Genomic DNA, 22,495 nt, shown 5'->3' on the forward strand with positions numbered 1-22,495 from the left:
GCTGGCGCTGCAGGAGGAGGATTATCCTAGTGAGCCACGGCGCCAGCCAAGATAATTTTTATCATTTAAATCTCAAGAATAGATTTTTGGACCATGCATATGATATAAAATTCAAACTTTAGTGTCCACTTACAAAGGCTTATTAACTAAACCATATTCATTTGCTTATGTACTGTTTTTTTCACTGATTTCACATTATAACAGAACTGAGTACTTATAGCAAACACCATTAGTCCCTCAATCCTAAATTATCTTTCACTTCATAGTAAAAATTCTCACCACTAGCCTAAACAATTAAATGTATGAGGTTTTATATATATATATATTATTTTTCATAATTCTGAAATCTGTAACCATTGGTGGGTAGATTGAAACTGAAATACTATGGTGCAAATAAGTTAATATTTTGCTTTAGAAATTAATAAGGTGGTAAAGGAGTAATATTTTATAATCTATTAGATTATATAAATATTGGCGCTAAATTAAAAAAATGGAAATAACATGTATCAAGTTATTCTGAAAATATCTTATACATAGAAGTTTGTGAATATTTCTAAAGAAGTTCTCTAATAAGCAACAGTATGTTAGAACATGGGAATCAATAACAGAAGAATAAAAGTAACATTGGGTAAAAATAAACAGCAGAAAACTCGCCGCACAAATTAGTGATGTTTTGAATAAGACCTCACAAAATACAGAATTAAAAAATTTCACTGCATTAAACACAGATAAACAAAAGCAACTTGCTAAGAGAATAAGAGATACACACCTTTCAGGAGAAAAGATAAGATAGTAAAAAAATCATATTAACCAAAGATATTCAAGACTGTCTCCTGAGAGGCAGATGAGTTTCTGTGAACATGAAAAGATATTGATGCAGCGAGAAACAATCAATCGTAACAAAAGGAAAGCAATTATAAGTTTATTAACTAGTTCTATATAATTATTAGGCATACTTCTGTATTGATAATTTAATAGAAAAAATTGGCAAGTGATTAACATGTTTCAAATACTGAACGAATTATACTTGATAATGTAATCTTTGGAACTACCTTTTTTTTTTTTTAAGATTTTATGTATTTATTTGAGAGGTAGTATTACAGAGAGCAGAGACAGAGAGAAGGGTCTTCCGTTGCTGGTTCACTCTCCAGATAAGCGCAACTGGGCTGATCCAAAGCCAGGAATCAGGAGCTTCCTTTGGGTCTCCCACATGGGTGCAGGGGCCCAAGCACTTGGGTCACCTTACACTGATTTCCCAGGCAATAAGCAAACAGCTGGATCAGAAGAGGTGTAGCTGGGACAGGAACCAGTGCCCATATAGGATGCTGGTACCTCAGTCGAGGCTTAGCCCACTATGTCACAGTCCTGGCCCCTGGAACTATCTTTTCTTTTAAAATATGAAGAACCACACCAAACTAAAGCATCCTAACCTGTGTGCATTTGAATGTACAAAGATGTTGTAAAAATGTGTTTGCTTATGTTTAATCGCTGGGGGAGCTGTATTTGTCAATAAGCACAGTGAGCAATGATCAAATTGTATCCTAATTGGATCCTTTGTTTTAGGCTGGTTTAAGGGGAGTAAGAGTCTGTATGGAGAAGTGAACACCAGGTGACAAGCACTGTGCTGGGTGATTTACATAGATTAATATTCACAAGACCCTGACAATGTATTCTGATTTATACACAAGAAAACTAGCATTACAGAAAATGAGTAACACGTGTTTTTGTCAAGTTAGTAAAAGTGGTTCAATTGAATTTAGAAGTCATGTTTGTTTAAATCCAGAATATTCTATCCTCAGGATTCTGATGTTCCATTTATATCAGGTCATCCCAAGTCAGAATTTAACTTTAAAAATATAGTTGAAAGTTAAAAAGCACAGACTTGGGACTTAGACAGACCTGGGTTGAATGGTAATGTGGATTATATTACTTCCTAACTAGGGAACTACTTAACCTATTAAATTTCAGTTTCTTTATATGTTAAATGTAAATAATAGTACCTATTACATGGAATTGTTGTAAAGGGCAAACTACAAGGTAAGACCCCTAGCATAGTGCCTGGAAATTAGAAAATTTCCCCCTGTGTGACAACTGTTATCATTAACAATGTATCACTATTGCTTTTCTATAAAAAAAACTCCATTTTTTTTCTCTAGATTGACTCCCTTTATGTGGCAAATCTTACAATTATTGCAGCCTTTATCACACACACTTTTTTTAGAAAACTTTTATTTAATAATTATAAATTTCAAAAGTTCAACTTTTGGATTATAGCATTTTCCCCCATAACCTCCTTCCCACCTGTAAACCATCAAATCTCCTACTCCCTCTCCCATCCTGCTCTTCGTTAAGATTCATTTTCAATTATCTTTATATGCAGAAGGTCATCTTAGTATATACTAAATGAAGATTTCAACAGATTGCACCCACAGACATACAAAGTATAAAATATTGTTTGAATACTAGTTTTACTGTTAATTTGCATAGTATAACACATTAAGGACAGAGATCCTACATGAGGAGAAAGTGCACAGTGACTCCTATTGTTGATTTAACAATTGACACTCTTATTTATGACACACACTTTTAATATTTGTTTTAAACAAAATATATGATATTCTATCAGATCTTAAAAGTCACTATTAAAATACTGACAACTATTTCATGTAACAAATATTATATCCTTGGTTCATTGGCTTATTCAAAACAAATAGCTTAGATTTCATCTCTAAATATTTCTTTTATTAGGAAGCACACAAATAATAAATTATTAATAAACAAAAAACTTCAGGTAATAACATATACTATAAAGAAAATGAGGTAAAGGGAGAGAGAAGAGACACTTTTTATAGGGTACCCAAGGATGGTTTGCCTTTCTGAAAGTGACCCTTGGGAAAAGCTTTTAATGGAGACCAGTACAGAGCCAAGTCTATGCATACAAAGAAAAATGGAGAGATAGGCAAATAGAATAGTAGCTGCAAAATCCTGGGTGACTTAAGGGTATGGACTAGTGATAAAGAAAGGAGATAAAAATCAGAAGACAGTAGGCATAGAACATTGATTTAGACAGTAATCTAAATGTCATGGGTATCTACTGGAAACTTTTGAATAATAAGGGATATGACACAGTATTTTTAAAAGATTGGTCTGCTCCCTTTGACTCTTAGTCCTTTCATTATGATCAATTGTGAACTGAAATTGATCACTTGGACTGGTGAGATGGCATTGGTACATGCCACCTTGATGGGATTAAATTGGAGTCCCCTGGTATGTTTCTAGCTCTACCATTTGGGGCAAGTCAGCTTGAGCATGTCCCAAATTATATATCTCTTCCCTCTCTTATTCCTACTCTTATGTTTAACAGGGATCACATTTCAGTTAAATTTCAACACTTAAGAATAACTGTGTATTAATTACAGAATTAAACCAGTCATATTAAGTAGAACAGACAAAAAAACTACTAAGAGGGATAATGTATTAAGTTGTTCATTAACAGTCAGGGCTATGCTGATCAAGTCACCGTTTCCCATAGTGTCCATTCCACTTCAACAGGTTTCCTTTTTGGTGTTCAGTCAGTTGTCACCGATCAGGGAGAACATATGGTATTTGTCCCTTTGGGACTGGCTTATTTCACTCAGCATGATGTGTTCCAGATTCCTCCATTTTGTTGCAAATGACTGGATTTGGAGCACATAAGCAAGTCTAGTACCTGCTAATACTAACCGATAGAATAAATAAAGGGGAGAGTGATCCAACATGGGAAGTGAGATACTCAGCAGACTCATAGAATGGCAGATGCCCTAAATAGCACTCTGGCCTCAGAATCAGCCCTAAAGGCATTCGGATCTGGCTGAAAAGCCCATGAGAGTATTTCAGGCATGGAAAGCCAAGACACTCTGGCAAAAGATCTCTGTGAGTGAGATCCCAGTGGAAAGAACAGGTCTTCAAAGAAGGAGGTACCTTTCTCTGAAGGGAGGAGAGAACCTCCACTTTGACTATGACCTTGTCTAAACAAGATAAGAATCGGAGAATTCAGAGGGCTTCCATAGCCTTGGAAACTCATGACTGGAGCATAGGGTGATTACTGATGCCATAGACAGGAGTGTCAATTGGTAAAGTCAACAACAGGAGTCACTGTGCACTTACTCCTCATGTAGGATCTCTGTCCTTAATGTGCTGTGCATTGAGATTTAATGCTATAACGAGTACTCAAACAATATACTTCACTTTGTGTTTCTATGGGGTTGCAAGCTGTTGAAATCTTTACTTAATGCATACTAAACTGATCCTCTGTAAAAAAAAAAAAAAAAAGAAAAAAAAAGAAACTATCAACTCCCAACTTGACTCTCACTGGGATTAAACATGACAATAGGTCTGATCTGATTTCATCATCATTAAAAAAAATCATCTATTATTTTTCACTTTATGTTTCTGTGTGGGAGCAAACTGTTGAAATCCTTACTTAATGTATACTAAGCTGATCTTCTGTATATTAAGATAATCGAAAATGAATCTTGATGTGAATGGAAGGGGAGAGGGAGTGGGAAAGGGGAGGGTTGTGGGTGGGAGGGACGGTATGGGGGGAAGCCATAGTAATCCATTATTCGTACTTTGGAAACGTATATTCATTAAATAAAAGTTAAAAAAAAAAAAAAAGATTGGTCTGGTTGTTGGTTGGAGGATAAAGGGGATAAACGGAGTCAGTTACAAAAACACAGTGCTGGTATACAGGGCAGATTAAATGGTGGATTGGACTAAGGACTATAATGTGGTAACAAGTACCCTGATTTTGCAGATGGAGATTAAAGAATTGCTGCAAGACTCAAACTTATTCTATAGTTCTTTGCAAAAAAAGCTATTTATTTCATCACGTAATAGTTACAAATGAGTAATTTGTCAAAGTAGCATGTCAGTATGACAAGTCAAAGCTGATGAAGACATGAACAATCTTTTTAACTCTGCATAATAAATGCAGAGCCACTTATATTGCTTATAAGTGGCTTAAGTGAAATTTAGAGTTAAAATATTTAACATTCATAAAATTTAGTTCAAGATTACCACAGAAAATTCTATTAGGGTACTTAATTGCCCTTCTCAGGCCCTTTTCTATATTAACACCCATTCTCCTGGTATCTTTCATATGGATGATAAATATTTTCTCTATATCCCTAAAATGCTACATTGATAATCATTCTCATCCCTTTCTCCCTTTCAGTCAGTGTTATGTAACTTAAATATTTCCTAACAATGAACTTAATATCCACTTGTTAAACAGCATGTAATCATTTTGTACATAGCACAAATTTGATTGACCAAAGTGTTCACCATTACCTTGAGGTCATCACTATATCGGAAATGATGAGATCAGGGCAAAATTATCTTTGAAGTATTCTATACTTAGCTTTGGGTAAAATTGTCCAATAGCTTCCATGTCGGGGTGGAAATAAAGTTTGCTGTGAAAATTTTTGGTTCATAGAACTTGAGGTTCACTTAATGTGGTTCCTTTTGTTTTGATGCATTATGTCATTTAAACATTTAGCAAATGCTAGTTTTAATTTTAGTTTATTGAGTAACTACCACACTATTTTCCACAATGTTTGTACTACTACACAGTAAGGTGACCATAAATAATGTTAATGTACTATTTTTTTTTATTAATAAACCAAATAGGAGATACAACTTTGGATATTTTGCCATAAAGAAATGTGAAGTGTTAGAGAAGACAGATATATCTACCCAGATTGGATATTACACAATGCATATATGCATCGGAACATCACATAGTACTTCACAAATATGGATAATCCTTACATTTAAAAAGTTGTTTTGAAAGGGTAGTATTGGAACTGGCGCTGTGGTGCAGTGGGTTAAAGCCCTGGGCCTGTGGATTCAGCATCCCATGTAGGCACGAGCGTTTGAGACCTGGATGCTCCACTTCTATTCCAGCTCTCTGCTAATGTGCCTAGAAAAGCAACAGAGGATGGCCTGGCTCCTTGGGCTCCTGCACCCATTCGGGAGACTCGAAAGATGCTCCTGGCTTTGGATCAGCATCAGCTCCAGCTGTTGCAGCCATTGGGGAATGAACCAGGAGATGGAAAACCTCTGTCTCTACATCTCTAACTCTGTATTTCAAATAAATAAATCTTCAAAAAAAAAAAAAGTGTACCACCTAAGTTCTCACTACATTCTAGTTCCTCCTTTCAAACTCATATGCCACATAGTTAGTGTTGGTGGTGCTCTGACCTACAGTGGTCCTTCTGCCCAGAATACAGCATGGTTAATAGGACATCCATCACAGGGTTCATCTTGTACAAGTTCATCTTGTACATGATCAGGGGCCTCTGAGATCCTGTACCAAGGATGATACTTCCCTGCCTTCAAATGTATAACATTACCAGAGATACCACACAGAATGAGAACTTTGAAGTTTGCCATCCTGGATGTTATACACCTTAACCAACCAACTAAATTTATCTTAGATGAGTGATTTAACTCCAGTGATGGTCAATTGCCTACTTTTGGAGTAGAAAAGAGTAACTACACGCTAAATGAAACTTACTTAGCTCATGTCTTCTAACATGTCAGTGCCCAACAAACGATGGGAATTATTTTCCTTTATGGTGTAAAAAATAATGTAGTATACTTTCAATAGGTATATTGTGTGGTTAACATGAGATCACTATGTTGTTCCGTGTTTATTGATAGAACAAATAAACGAGGCCCTTGGGAATCAGGAAAATAGATAATGCCAACAGTTGGTTGAATCTTATGAAAACATGGCTAAGAAATATAATGTTCTAAAACATGCCTAAACATGCCTACATATATTTCACCTAAGAACTACATATGCATATACTTATATTTCACCTAAGAAATATATATAGATATATTTACATATACATTTTGCCTAAGAAAATATATATGTATATTTCTATATATATGTATTTCTCCTTTTGATGAGCTTTGTTTGTAATGCTACCATATTTTTATTCATATTTGAATATACTAAAAATTACTTTTAACTCACACCTTAAATATCCTTCAAGGATTTAATGGGGGAATAAATGGATTTTTGTTATCTAAATGAAGTGCAGGCCTTAAAGAGCAGCAAGAGTAATTTATCAGACAAAGCTAGTATATATGGTTTTAAATTCTATTTGTAAATGTTGGTTGGAATGCAGAGGTTCTCAATAAATGTTTTGCCTGATGCTGAACGAGAAAGATAATGAAGATTATGAAGATACCTTCATAAGCCATGTGCTGATTGTGTGGTCATTAACAATGGTACTTAATTAATTAATGATCAAAACTCTCCTAAAAATTGTTTCTAAATGCTTATGCTAGAAGGATTACTTTCCTAGAGTTTTCACATTATGCCCAGTGTTGTGCTTAATGCGTGGCACCAAACAGCATGCAATTCTACTACAGCTATAAAAGGGAGAAGGGGAGACTTGACCGTTCATATTTTCCTGTACTATAAAGAGCATGAAAAGTCAGTGGTAATGGTTACAGCTCTGGTCAAAAACAATCAGAATGGCTTAAATAACACCAAGGTTAAACACCTTTGGCTGTTCTAAAACAAACAGTAACTTTAATAAAGACAATCTAATACAAGAATTATTGACCCAAAATATAAATTTGTACAGATTAGAAAAGGCCTCTCTTCAGTCAAATTCTACAGAACTATTTTTCATACCCTCAATAGCTCTACTCAGGAAAACTTCCAGAGTCCATTAGAAGAATGCAGGATGGAATTTAAACACACATGGCAAAAATTTACATTCTTACACATCCCCAATGTCACATGTGGCACTTGCACAGAAAGTATTCCACATTCATCCACTCCCCACTCACTCCAATGAGGTGTCAGGTTCAGAACTAGAGAGTGGAAAGAATTAGTCCTCAGAGACCAATGGATGGGTAATAGATAGCAACCTGGGGGTACACTTTGAGCGCTTTGGGATCAAGGCACGGCTGAACACAGATGGCGTCAGGTAGGATTAGATGAGGATTCTTGCTATTCCACCATTTCACCTGTGAGCCTCTGATCTCTATGTCCACAGTGTGAATGGTATACTCTTACACGCGCTTTTGTTGCATTATACAAAATGTAAACAATCATACAGAACAGACACACCTATGAGAAAAGATAGGACATTTTCTCACATTTTTCTGATATTCCTGTTCACAAACTATGCCCGGACCATTAATTATTTATTGTTATTAGTTCCAGAAAGAAAAGATGGCAATCTAAAATGCATAATCTATCCATAATAGTATTTTTCTTTTGAGAAATTTTCCATTTATTTTTCTTTATATAACGTAGTTAACTATTTTATCTATGTGAGAGTGACACAGGGATTCAGAAATAATTAAATTTTAATTACTTTACAGGGAAGAAAGTTCACACTCAGAAAGACTAAGGTGCTCAAAGTGATATAGGATGTGTTCAGGATGGCAAACTTAAACTCCTGGGCGCTCAATGTTTAGTATCATTTTCATTATAGTTGTATGATCATTTTGTGAAAACGTTGTTCTTTACTGTCGTATGTGAGTTAAATATGTCTTGTTTTTTGCTAGTCATGCCTTTAATCTTGCCCTTTCACTAAACCTTTCATACTACTGCTGTGATTATTCTAAAACAGAAATAGAATTAAGATTAGGCAAATGTCTTACATCGTATATTAATGTATTTCTCATCCATATGCATTGACCTGTCTATTCTTTCAAAAATTACCTACCAGTACATAACAGATTCTGTCTATGGATTAATGAAGAAAACACACATGGTCTTTGATCTGGTGTATCTAATGAGAAACATGTATTGTAGCAAAAGAGAAAAATACTATAAATATAAATGCATACATAAAAATTGTACTTTAATCCAAGAAGAAAAAAATGGGGTACAATGTTGGTGGTGCAGGAGAGAGAGGGGTTTACTAAAGATACCAAGTCATTCAGGTGAGACAAATGGGACCCAGAACACAGGTAACAGAGTCTGCACGATTGAGCTATGAGCTCTGACTTCATAGTAAATCATACTTTTGCAATCTGATCTCTTTTCTCTCCATTCTCATCTCCCTCCTTTTGTCCTTTTGCTCCATAAAACGTTCATGCACTCTTATCTGAAATCTATTTTCCTCTTCTTTTCCTGGCAATACAGTTCAGACTCCAAGATCTAGTTCAAAACTATACCTGCTGCTCTGACAGGTGGAACTCACCGTTGTCTACCTGGTGGTCCTATTGCTTTGCATATACTTTATTATTTTTTTTTTTTTTGCAGTTTTCAATCACTATTGAGTACATCACCTGATGTGTTTGTATTTAAAAGTATGAATTCAGCAAGATTATGAGCGATGTTATTGATTTTCTTAATTCTCATAGGAGGTAGTTAACATACATTTACCTAAATGAATGCAATACTTACTTAAATTCCCCACCTTACAAAATCAGAAGGGAATCAGTGACAGTCAGGACTAGAAGACAGAACTCTAAATTCTCATCTCAGATCTACTGGGGCATTCTAAATGAAACAAATTGGGGTGCAGCTTTACAACATAGCATATTAGCCAAAAGACATAGACAATTTACACTGCGTTTGAAGAGGCAGATAATATTGGTTCCCCATGCAAATTCTAGGAAAATGTGTTTGGAAAATGACATTCAATTTAGAGCACTGCCAAACTGCATAAACATTAGGGCACAGAAAAGAAAAACAGAATATGTTAAGCAAATGAACAAGCTGGCTTAGCCAGTAATCACAAGAATTCACACCTAAATTGGCTACTTGACATGAAGCAAAAGAGCATATGAGGGTGTGGAATATTGGATATTTTATCAAAGTAAGAAATAAAATATAATATTCAGCCAAACTCTATTAAAATAGCCATTATATTTTAATAAATAACTAACATGAGTAGATATAGCTCTACACAGTTAAATAAGGTTAATCTGGGGGTAGGTATTTGGCCTACCAGTTAACATCCGCATGTCCTGTATCAGAGAGCCTGGTTTTGAGTCCTACCTCCAATCCTAATTCCAGCTTCTGATAATGCAGGCTGTAAGAAGCAGTGATAACTAAAGTCTTTCCACCCTGGACTGTATCCCCATGTCCCAGCCTTGACATTTTCCACTTCCAGGCATTGTGGACATCTGGGGAATGAACTAGCAGATGGGAAGTTTCTCTGTCACTCTCACTTCTATTCAAGTAAATAATTTTTGTAAAAAAATATAATTAATTGGTATGACTTATTTAACAGGTTGAGAAAAGGTGTACAATTTGCTAAAATTATACAGCTAGAACTAGAATTCAATGTTAATCGCCTACCTCTTAGAGTGTGCTCACTAACATGCTGTTCTGAAATGAATTATCCATAAATGCAGCTTGGGTGGACTAAGTCATGGGAGGAATATCCAGGTTTAAGATGTCCTGCCCTTAGAATCTGATCATTTTGCTGAGATGTATCCACCCTGCGGTCGAGTGAAAAACATGGGCATGTCTTACATCAGACAAGAGTTAAGTTTCTCAGTAGTTCTGCAGAAATAATATTTGGTAAATCATACTGTGTTATAAATGGACTTTTATCTCACAATTATAAAAAAAATCTGAAACACAGTATTCTCCAATATTAAAAATGAGTTTAAAAAAACTAATTTTGAACAGTGTTCCTGGGTTTGTGTCCCATTTCCACCTGCAATTCCAGCTTCCCACTAATGCAGATCCTGGGAGGCAGCAGGTGATGGCTCAGGCAGTTGAGTCCCTGCCACCCATGTGGGAGAAAAGGATGAGTTACCAGTTCCCACCTTCAGTCTGGCCCATCCCTGGGTGTTGCATGCATGTGGAAGAGTAACCAGCAAATCTCATTCATATATTCATTCATTCTCATTAATATTCTTTCTCTCTCTCCCCTCCCATTTGTTTTTCTCCCTGTATCTCTGCCTTTCAAATAAAATAAACAAAAATTTCAAAAATCTAATTTTATCATACAATTTGTCACATTTTTTTAATTTTATTTTATTTTAATTTTATTTTACTTTATTTTTGACAGGCAGAGTAGACAGTGAGAGAGAGAATCAAAAAGGTCTTCCTTTTGCCGTTGGCTCACCCTCCAATGGCCGCCGTGGCCTGCGTGCTGCGGCCAGCGCACCACACTGATCCAAAGGCAGGAGCCAGGTGCTTCTCCTGGTCTCCCATGGGGTGCAGGGCCCAAGGACTTGGGCCATCCTCCACTGCCTTCCCGGGCCACAGCAGAGAGCTGGCCTGGAAGAGGGGCAACCGGGACAGAATCCGGCACCCCAACCGGGGGTAGAAGCCAGTGTGCCGGCGCCACAGGCGGAGCACTAGCCTACTGAGCCATGGCGCTGGCCCTCATATACTTTATAAAGCAGTGCCACCTTGGATTCACTACATTCCCATCCTGAGTGTACTCCCACTACTCAGTGCAAACCTATTTTATTTCCCTTGGTTTCCATCCCACTTGTACCTTCAAGCTCTTTTCCTTGTCTTTTTCCCAAGTCTTCCCACCTCAGGCACTACACGATGCTTATTTTGTTGATAATATATTTTAAATCCTGCTTCTTTTCAAGAAAATTGTGATGATATCAAAGAGAGAAATGTCCTGTTGTTCTCTGAGTTTGATCTTTTGCCCTAACACAAGATGGAGAATGCAGTGCTAATTGCTGTAGGGGATGGGGAGTAAAGTTGCCATGTCTGTTGACCAGTGACATGACCTTGAGCAGATCCAGACAAGCTTTGTGCTTCCTTGCGTGTTACTTTCTTAACTTTCCAAGGCTGAAGCTTGAAGTGTAGATATAAGTAACAGTGGATCAGGAGATATTTTTTGGATTGATGTTCCTACACCAAACCCAACCTCCAGGCAGGTCCAGTTCTTTGGGAGCTCAGCTGAAGTGGCAAATGGAAGGCAACAAAGGTGTCATTATCTTGCATTTCTCTTATTGGACATAACCTCTGAACAGTGTCAGCAGTGCTCATAGGAAGAAAGTCCTGCTTATCAGGGCCTCTTATTTGCAGTGGCAGCTGTCAGAGCAGGCCGTTAGGGCCCAGATTTGAGACTGCAGGGGTGGAGAATAACCTCCCCATTCCTTGTTTGTTTCTATTGTCACTTTAGCTTTTCTGTTTTTAATATGAAAGAGTGAATTCTAAATCATGTGTCGTGGTTCAGAGAAGATGGAAACAGAGATCAATTATGCTGTTTATCATTTCCACCTATCGGAAAATGGATATATATGTCACTACTAAAGCTCAAAGCACAATTCACAATATTTTGCAGCGTTTAGTGTACTATACACAAGCATATCATCTTCAGGTTAGAGGAAGTTGTTTCTTTATTGGCCATTTTTTTTTAATTATTCATTGCTTGACAAAACTCAAGACCTGTTAGTATTTCTATCTGATTGAAATCCTGAGTTCCATTATTGAACATAGAATAAAATGGCTGAAAGAAAGTTACAACTACAACACTGAACAAAAAGAGATGTGGTACTCACATAATTTATGAAGAAAGTTAGATATAAACCTACAATATACATATATATGTACAACACACATAGATACACACATATATACATATATGAGTATAACACAGAAAAATTATGATGTATAATGAGATTATGGAGATGCCTTATTGGGTGAATTCATATTTAACGTCCATAATAAGATTTATTTGTTTGCTTATTTGAAAGGCAGAGTGACAGAGAGATGAAGAAAGAAAGACAGAGATCTTCCATCTAATGGTTCATTCTTCAAATGGCCCCAGTAGCCATATCTGGGCAAGGTCAAAGCCAGCAGTCAAGAACTCCATCTTGTTCTCCCACATGGGTGATAGGAGCCCAAATATTTAGGCCTTCTTCCACTGCCTTCCCACTCTCCTTCACAGGAAGCTGAATCAGAAGCAGAACAGCCAAGCTTGAAATAGCACTCCAGTGTAAAATGCCAGCAATGCAAGTGGTGGATTAACCAGCCCTGCCACAAAAATCCCCCCTTATTTAATCTCAATAGCATTATCAATAGCTTAATATCTTGTAGATTTTATAAATATATATTCCTCAGAAAGGCTGAAGAAAATATATTTTGCAATTATTGTAGGAACTCATAATCAGTCTAAGATCTCTCCTCATCCTCTATCTCCTATGTTGCTTCTAATCTGTGAAGATTCCACTTTAACATAGGGATGGTCTGTCTGATGTGTCATCCTGGGTACAGAAAAAGGTCCATGCATTCAGTTTGATACTTTGTTAGATGTTACTCTGAAGTTATCTTACAGATATAATAATTAAAGTTCAGATTCAGTTGATATTAAATAAGGGAGACTGTTCTAGAGAATATTTGCATGCCTGAAATTAAATTAAGAAGCCTTAAGAACAGAAGAGGCTTAGAAAAGCAAGGCATCCCACTTTGGACAGGAGCTTTATCTCACGACTATGAGGTCAAGCTCTTCCTTCCTGATAGTGGGTTCTTTGGATTATGGAGTTACCTAGTAAATGTCTCAAAGCATGTGAGTCAATTCCTTGTAATAGTTCTCTTAATATATACTCTTCCAGGGCTGGTGCCATGGTGCACTAAGTTAATCCACTGCCTGCAGCGCCGGCATCCCATATGAGCGCCGGGTTCTAGTTCCGGTTGCTCCTCTTCCATCCAGTCCAGCTCTATGCTGTGGCCCAGGAGGGCAGTGGAGGATGGCCCAAGTGCTTGGGCCCCTGCACCCACATGGGAGACCAGGAAGAAGCACCTGGCTCCTGGCGCAGCTCCAGCTGTTGTAGCCATCTGGAGAGTGAACCAATGGAAGGAAGACATTTCTCTCTGTCTCTCACTCTTATTGTCTGTAACTCTACCTGTCAAATAAATAAATAAAATCTTTAAGTATATATATATGTGTGTGTGTGTGTGAGTGTGTGTGTGTATATATATATATGTGTATATATATATATATATATATATATATATACTCTTCCAAGTTCTTCTCTTATTGTATTCTGCTTCAGATACTCCGATTTGAACCTCACACAAGGGATAGGAAGGGAGCTAGCTCTTCAAGTATCAGTGACATAAGTTGGAAAAAAATGAGGTAACAAATATTTTTTTTTCCAGAATAAAAAAAATATATTTTGAAGTAGTAAAACTTGTTCCTTATGGCCGGCGCTGCGGCTCACTAGGCTAATCCTCTGCCTGCGGTGCCGGCACACCGGGTTCTAGTACTGGTTGGGGTGACGGATTCTGTCCCGGTTGCTCCTCTTCCAGGCCAACTCTCTGCTGTGGCCCGGGAGTGCAGTGGAGGATGGCCCAAGTGCTTGGGCCCTGCACCCGCATGGGAGACCAGGAGAAGCACCTAGCTCCTGGCTTCGGATCAGTGCGGTGCACTGGCAGTAGCAGCTACTTGAGGGGTGAACCAACGGAGAAAGGAAGATTTTTCTCTGTCTCTCTCTAACTCTGCCTGTCAAAACAAACAAACAACAACAACAAAAAACACTTGTTCCTTCTTCAAAGACAGTTTTCCAGGCCTCCACTGTGCCAAGCTTAGTAAAAGGAGTGGAATAATGGATGTATGTTTCATTCACAGCCCTAAGAGAAAGGATATTTAAACTAAAATTTAGATTTGTCTTTAGGTCACACCCTTACTGCTTACTAGTGTGTCACTTCAGACAGGAGACACAGCTTTTGTGAATCTCATTTTTGGTTGATGTCTGATACATCTCATGATTCCTGTCTTGCCTACATCTGGACTTGCTGTGAACATTAACAGATTATGGATGTAAAGGCATTTTGCTTAGCATCCACGCTTTTAACAAAGTAATGAACAAAGCACCACAGCAGATGCAATTCTGGTTCTGTGTTATGTGTTTGAACTGCAGCAATACCTCAGCAGATTCGCACAGCACAGGGACACAATTCTTTCATCTTATTATGATGTGTAAGGATGAAAATTGTAGGCAACAGAACAATGTTGGCATTCCATGTCAAAGCACAATAGGAGCTAGAATAAAAAACGTTATTATTAAGTTGTACAATCTCTTCAGATTCTTTCTCTTTGAAATACGTCAGATGCAATTTGTTGGGATTTGAGGCAACAGATGATTGAAATTATTAGAAAATATATCTATCACAGATAGGCATTGTTTATGAAAACTTAGTAATGGGAAACACAGATGGGGTAGATGTTTGTCACAGCAGTTAAGTTGCTTCTTGCGACGCCTGTATCCCAATAGTGGAGTTTCTGGTTTGAGGCCTGACTACTCTGTTTCTGAACCAGCTTCCTATTTATGCTTAAGCTGGAAGACAGTGTGTGATGGCTCAAATACTTGGGTCCCTAACCCCTGAATGTGAGACCCAGATTGAATTCTAGTCTCTTAACTTCAACTTGGCCCAGTCCCACCTGTTGCAAGCATTTGAAACATAAGATTTTTCTCCTCTGTCCCTGTCTCTGATTTTCAAATAAAATTAAAATATATTTTCAGAAAAAAATTAAAGAGGGGCTGGCATTGTGCAGCACGTTATGCTGCCACTTGCAAAACCAGCAGTCCCGATGGGAGAATGGACCCCAGTTAGAGATGGATCAAGTGCGTGGGCACCTGCTATCAACTTGGGAGACCAGATGGAATTCTGGCTCCTGGCCTCATCCTTAGTCCAGGCCTGGCCATCTGGAGAGTGAACCAATGGATAGAATCTCCCTCCCCACCCCCTTCCCTCCCTCCTCCTCTTCCTCCCTCCTACCCTACTTCTCTGTCATTCTGATTTTCAAAGAAATAGTCTTTTTAAAAAATTTAAATAAACATACACAGTTACCAAGAAACACTAGAGCACACATTCATAGACGTGCACATACACACATACACGCTATAAATCATTTTCTAGATTTCTACTTGTACTTCTTTATTTGTTAAACAATAAATATTTTTAGTTATCCCTTCATTATACTATTGAGAAACTTTTTGCATTGAGGTTTTATTTTATTTTATGGTTAGGATACCAGTGTTAGGAAAGGATAGTCAACAAACTAGTCTAGGTCTATGAAGTTTTCAGGATTTTCCTCCAATGATTCAAAGGAAAATAAAGATGAAGGGATGTTACACTGAATTTTCAATATTTGTTGTCCCAGACTTAATGAATAAGACTTTAAAAAGAAGAAAATAAAATATTTCCTAAATCATGTCTTTTGTTGTTATAATGATTTCATTCTTCTACCAGCAGTCACATGTGTTGACAAACAAAAAGAGATTATGGATGCTTTTGTTAATGAGAGAAAAAGGAAGGAAACCTAGTTACCATTTTCTATATTCAATATTTTTGAGGTTTTGAAAGCAATCCCAAGTAAACAGAGATTGGAAGTTAACAACTTGACTAAGTTTAAGTTTACCAAAAAAAACTCTCTCTATTCGATATTTAAAATTCTTTCATCCTAAGAACTCATTACCTTAAACACTTTAATAAAAATACCATAGAAGTTAATATAATAATAAACTACTGCAACGTGGTAAGGTAAAGACATCATGGTCATTCTCAACGGTGTTCATCTTCTTTTGAAACACTCTTGTAAAATGGTACTTTTGTTAGCATTGTAATGATCTTTTGCCTAAATAAGTACCTTAACTTCGTATATTTAACTGAACAATAAATTGTTCAGAACAAACTATATACATATCACTTATCAGATTAAAAGACTTCTTTTCATTAATGAGTTTGTTAACTTATTTTTGTTTTCATATTAATATCTATTATTGCTGATTATAGAAGTAATGGAAGCAGTGGAAAAACAGTTTGGAATATAAAGTATTTGTTCCTTTAAAGGTCAGACTTGGGGACTGAACAATGTGTTCCTGAGTAAAGAGTGGGTCATAGAAGAGATCAAAAAGAAAATTTAAAAAAATTCTGAAAGGTATCAAAACCTATGGGATATATCAAAAGCAGTGTTAAGAGAGACATTTACAGTAACTGGTGCCTACATCAAGAAATTGGAAAGGCATCAAATAAATGAGATATCAACGTATCTCAAGGACCTAGAACACTACAAACCAAACCCAAAATTAGTAGAATGAAAGAAATAATTAAAAATAGAGAAAAATCAATAAAATTTAAACAAAAAACTACACATGATCAGTGAAGAGCTGTTTAAAAATTTTTTTTAAAAAATGATACACTATTGGCCCCCCCCCCAAAAAAAAGAGGGAGGAAACCCAAATTAATAAAATCAGAAATGAAAAAGGAGATTTAACAATAGATACCACAGAAATAAAAAGAATCACCAGGAATTACTACAAGCAGCAATATGCAAAAATATTGGAAAATTTAGAAGAAATGAATAGATTCCTAGACATGTAAAATCTACTAAAATTGAGTCATGAAGACATAGAAAACTTAAACAGACCAATGACCAAGACAGATCTTAAATTAGTAATAAAAACCTTCCCAACAAAGAAAAACCCAGGACCGGCTGGCAACATTGTTGAATTCTACCAGAGTTTTAAAGAAGAAGAAATAATTACAAAATTTCTCAAGCTTTTTAAAAAATTGAAAAGGAGGGAATCCTCCCAAACTCCTTCTATGAGTCCAGCATCACCTTAATTTCTAAACCAGAAAAAGACACAACAGGGAAAGAGAACTATAGAATAAAAATGTAAAACTATAGAATAAAAATGTAAAAATCCTCAACAAAATGCTAGGTAGTCAAATCCAACAACACATTAGAAATATCATTTACCCGGACCAAGCAGGATTTATCCAAAGTTTGCAGGGTTGGTTCAACATATTCAAACTAATAAATATGCTACATTACATTAACAAATTGAAGAACAAAAAAATCATATGATTATCTCAAAGATGCAGAGAAAACATTTGATGGCATCCTTTCATGGCAAAAACCTTGAACAAATTGGGCATAGGACTATCTCTCAATGCAATCAAGACAAATTATGACAAATCCACAGCCAGCACCTTATTGAATGGGGAAAAGTTGGAAGCATTTCCATATGATCGGATCCAGGCAAAGATGCTCACTTTCCCACTGCTATTTAATATAGTGCTGGAAGTTTTACCCAGAGCCATTATGCAAAAAAAAAAAAAAAAAAAAAAAAAAGGAAATCAAAGGGGACAAATTGGACAGGAAGAAGTAAAAATATCCCTATTTACAGTTGTCCTTGGGTCCCTGCACCCGCGTGGGAGACCGGAAGGAAGTACCTGGCTCCTGGCTTCAGATCCACGCAGCTCCAGCCCTGTTTCAGCCATATGGGGAGTGAACCAACAGAGGGAAATCTCTCTCTGTCTCTCCCTCTCACTGTCTCTAACTCTACCTCTCAAATAAACAAACAGCCTGGTCTGGCATGAAAAGTTGACAGGTAGACCAATGGAACAGAATAAAAACTCCAAAAATTCAATTGACACATCTGCAACCAATTAATCTTTCACAAAGGAGCTAAAATCAATCCTTGTTGAAAGGACATCTCTTCATCAAATGGTGCTGAGAATATTGAATCTCAACATGCAGAATTATGAAACAAGATAGCCTCGCTTATACCTCATGCAAAAATCAACTCAAATGGATCAAGGATCTAAATCTATGACCCGATACATCGAATTACTAGAGGAGAGCACTGGGAAAATCTGCAAGACATTAGCATAGGCAAAGAATTCTTGGAAAAGATCCCTGAAGCACAGACAATCAAATAGGATAATCTCAAGCTGACAAGCTTCTGTACTGCAAAGGAAACCACCAACAAAGTGAAGAGAAAACTGAAAGAAGTGACTGAATGGGAAAATATATTTACAAACTATGAAACTGATAAAGAGGGGCTGGCACTGTGGTATAGTGGGTAAAGCTGCCAGCATCCCATATGGGCGCTGGTTCAAGTCCTGGCTGTTCCATTTGCAATTCAGCTCTCCGCTATGGACTGGGAAAGCAGTAGAAGACAGCACAAGTCCTTGGGCCCCTGAACCTGGTGGGAGATCCAGAGGAAGCTCCTGGCTCCGAATCGGCACAGCTCTAGCCAGTGCAGCCAATTGGAGAGTGAACCAGTGGATGGAAGACCTCTCTCTCTTTCTCTGCCTCTCCTCGCTTTGTGTAACTCTGTCTTTCAAATTAATAAATGTTAAAAAAACTATTAAAAATAAAAAAACTGATAAAAAATAAACAACCTATAAAGAGCTTAAGAAACTAAACTATGACAAAAAATCCAGTTAAGAAATGGGCAAAGGCTGGTTTAATTCTGTAATTAATACACAGTTATTCTTAAGTGTTGAAAATTAACTGAAATGTGATCCCTGTAAAACATAAGAGTGGGAATAAGAGAGGGAAGAGATGTATAATTTGGGACATGCTCAAGCTGACTTGCCCCAATTGGTAGAGTTAGAAACATACCACGGGATTCCAATTCAATCCCATCAAGGTGGCATGTACCAATGCCATCTCACTATTCCAAGTGATCAATTTCAGTTCACAATTGATCATAATGAAAGGACTAAGAGTCAAAGGGAGCACATAAACAAGTCTAGTACCTGCTAACACTAACCGATAGAATAAATAAAGGGGAGAGTGATCCAACATGGGAAGTGAGATACTCAGCAGACTCATAGAATGGAAGATGTCCTAAATAGCACTCTGGCCTCAGAATCAGCCCTAAAGGCATTCGGATCTGGCTGAAAAGCCCATGAGAGTATTTCAGGCATGGAAAGCCAAGACACTCTGGCAAAAGATCTCTGTGAGTGAGATCCCAGTGGAAAGAACAGGTCTTCAAAGAAGGAGGTACCTTTCTCTGAAGGGAGGAGAGAACCTCCACTCTGACTATGACCTTGTCTAAACAAGATAAGAATCGGAGAACTCAGAGGGCTTCCATAGCCTTGGAAACTCATGACTGGAGCATAGGGAGATTACTGATGCCATAGACAGGAGTGTCAATTGGTAAAGTCAACAACAGGAGTCACTGTGCACTTACTCCTCATGTAGGATCTCTGTCCTTAATGTGCTGTGCATTGAGATTTAATGCTATAACGAGTACTCAAACAATATATTTCACTTTGTGTTTCTATGGGGGGGCAAACTGTTGAAATGTTTACTTAATGCATACTAAACTGATCCTCTGTAAAAAAAAAAAAAAAATTATCAATTCCCAACTTGACTCTCACTGGGATTAAACATGACAATAGGTCTGATCTGATTTCATCATCATTTAAAAAAATCATCTATTATTTTTCACTTTATGTTTCTGTGTGGGAGCAAACTGTTGAAATCCTTACTTAAGGTATACTAAGCTGATCTTCTGTATATTAAGATAATCGAAAATGAATCTTGATGTGAATGGAAGGGGAGAGGGCGTGGGAAAGGGGAGGGTTGTGGGTGGGAGGGACGGTATGGGGGGGAAGCCATTGTAATCCATAAGTCGTACTTTGGAAATTTATATTCATTAAATAAAAGTTAAAAAAAAAGAAATGGGCAAAGGGCTTGAACAGGTATTTTTCAAAAGAAGAAATTTAAATGGCTAACAGACACATGAAAACATGCTCAGGATCACTATCCATTGGGGAAATGCAAATCAAAACCACAATATGATTTCACCTCACCCCAGTTACAATGGTTCTCATACAGAAATCAACAAACAATAAATGCTGGCAAGGATGTGGGGAAAAAGGTACCCTGATCCACTGCTGGGGGGAATGTAAACTGGTACAGCCATTGTGGAAGACAGTATGGAGATACCTCAGGAAGCTGAAAATAGATCTACCATATGATCCACCAATCTCACTCCTAGGAATTTATCCAAGGAAAATGAAATCAGTATATGAAAGAGAAAGAGAGAGAGAGAGAGAGAGAGTAAAATGCTACTCAGCTGTAAAAAAAAAAAGAATCAAATATTGCCTTTTGCATCAAAATGGATGTAACTAGAAGCCATTATACTTAGTGAAACAAACCAGTGCCCAAAAGACAGATACCATATATTTTCCCTAATCTGTGGTAACTAATACAGTACCTAAAATGTAATGTATAGTAGTAAAATTGACAGTTTGAGATTCAATGATTATTTACAGCCCTTGTCTCTACTGTTGAGTAAAAGTATTATTTTCTTCTTACTCTTTCTTGAACTCTTTAGTTATTGTAGGGTTAATCTTGTGAATACTAAGTAAACTGAAAATAGATCATTGTAACAATTAAGAGAGGAAGGAGTAAGAAGAGTGGGCATATGTGCAGGAGGGAGGGTAGGGTGAAAAGTATCACTATGTTCCAAAATCTGTATACATGGGAGAGAACCTGGCTGCGCCCTGGGCGTTGACCGATCTCCCGGCTCTGGTGTGGTTCCTTTGCCGCCGACACTCATCCCACTAGGCCCCTGAGCTCCCAGGCTGGCCCTGAGGAGCTCTATCAGACCTGCTACCCCGTGACGAGCAGCAAACCTGGGAGATATATACTCTTTCTGTAAGAAGACCTCTCATTCATAAATAGGCAGGAGAGAGCCATTGTTGTGGCACAAGAGGTTAAGCCGCTACTTCAAACACTTATGTTGGCGTACTGGGATCAAGTCTCACCTCTGCTTCCGATCCAGTTTTCAGCTGTCATACACCCTGGGAGGCAGCAGCTCCCCCCTGCCAAAGCAGACCTTGGGCTGCTGGGAATGCCATCCAAGTAGACGGGCATTATTACTCACATGGGAGACCTGGGTTGAGTTCCTGTTTCCTGGCTTCTTCAAGGTATTCTGGATAATTAAAAGAGAAACCTGTAAAGGCAACATTCCTGTGAGCAACTTGGTGCTGCAACATGCTGCTTTTTAAAGAGGCACGTATAGTCTACCAATGCATCCGGGCAGCTACTTTGGTCCAATTAAGTGAAATCTTCCCTGTTAATCCAGGATAAAGCGAGAGGAGAAAAGGAAACATGAACACAGAAATAAGAGTCCTATGGAAATCATCTTCATTTGACAGATTCAAGATGTTTTAGCAGAGCTTCTCATCTTATAAAGTTCAAGTTAAAGCAACTGTCCATGATGATAGTATTATTTCATCTAAAGGAGTTTCATAAATCTCTAAGTCATAAACTGTTGACCTTCTTTAAAGACATTTAATTGTTTAAAGTATGAACCCTCACATTCACTTTGCCAAGACTCCATCACATTGCACATTAGCTCCAAAGAAGGGACAGAAGCAATGTAAGTAAGCAACGCCTAGATCTCTTGTCTTGCCAGCAGTCTTTCTACCAGCCATCACCTGCACAAACACCCTGCAGCCATCCACTCCGATGTCTTGCTGACAGGTTCATTCATATTCTTTGCCAAGCACACAGAATTCCTGAGGGCATTAAAAGCTGTTATCCCTTGATCAAATATAAGCTGGCTGTAGATGTTTGGGTTGATTTCTGGTGTTTCAATTCTGTTCCATTGGTCTATCCATCTGTTTCTGTACCAGTACCATGCTTATATTTGATCAAGGATCTAAAACTAATTCCTGGAGCAAGGACAGTCTATTCAATAAATGGTGCTGGGAAAATTGGATTTCCACGTGCAG

At 37.4% G+C, this 22,495-nt stretch overlaps 1 long non-coding RNA gene across 2 annotated transcripts in view; it reads right to left on the reverse strand.

Annotated features, from left to right (window-relative positions):
• Nucleotides 1-22,495, reverse strand: part of LOC149128463 (uncharacterized) — a 536,236-nt gene that overhangs the window by 399,814 nt on the left and 113,927 nt on the right. Inside the window, exon 3 of one of the 2 annotated variants that reach the window (XR_016233157.1) lies at nucleotides 21,530-21,711. The exons of the other annotated variant lie outside the window; for it this stretch is intronic. This is a non-coding gene — a long non-coding RNA (uncharacterized LOC149128463). Of the gene's footprint in view, nucleotides 1-21,529; nucleotides 21,712-22,495 lie in introns of those variants that run through there. 2 annotated transcript variants of the gene reach the window in all.

This window comes from Oryctolagus cuniculus, chromosome 1 (genome assembly GCF_051225735.1).
Source record: "Oryctolagus cuniculus isolate XC-2025 breed Fujian yellow rabbit chromosome 1, ASM5122573v1, whole genome shotgun sequence".
NCBI lineage: Eukaryota > Metazoa > Chordata > Mammalia > Lagomorpha > Leporidae > Oryctolagus > Oryctolagus cuniculus.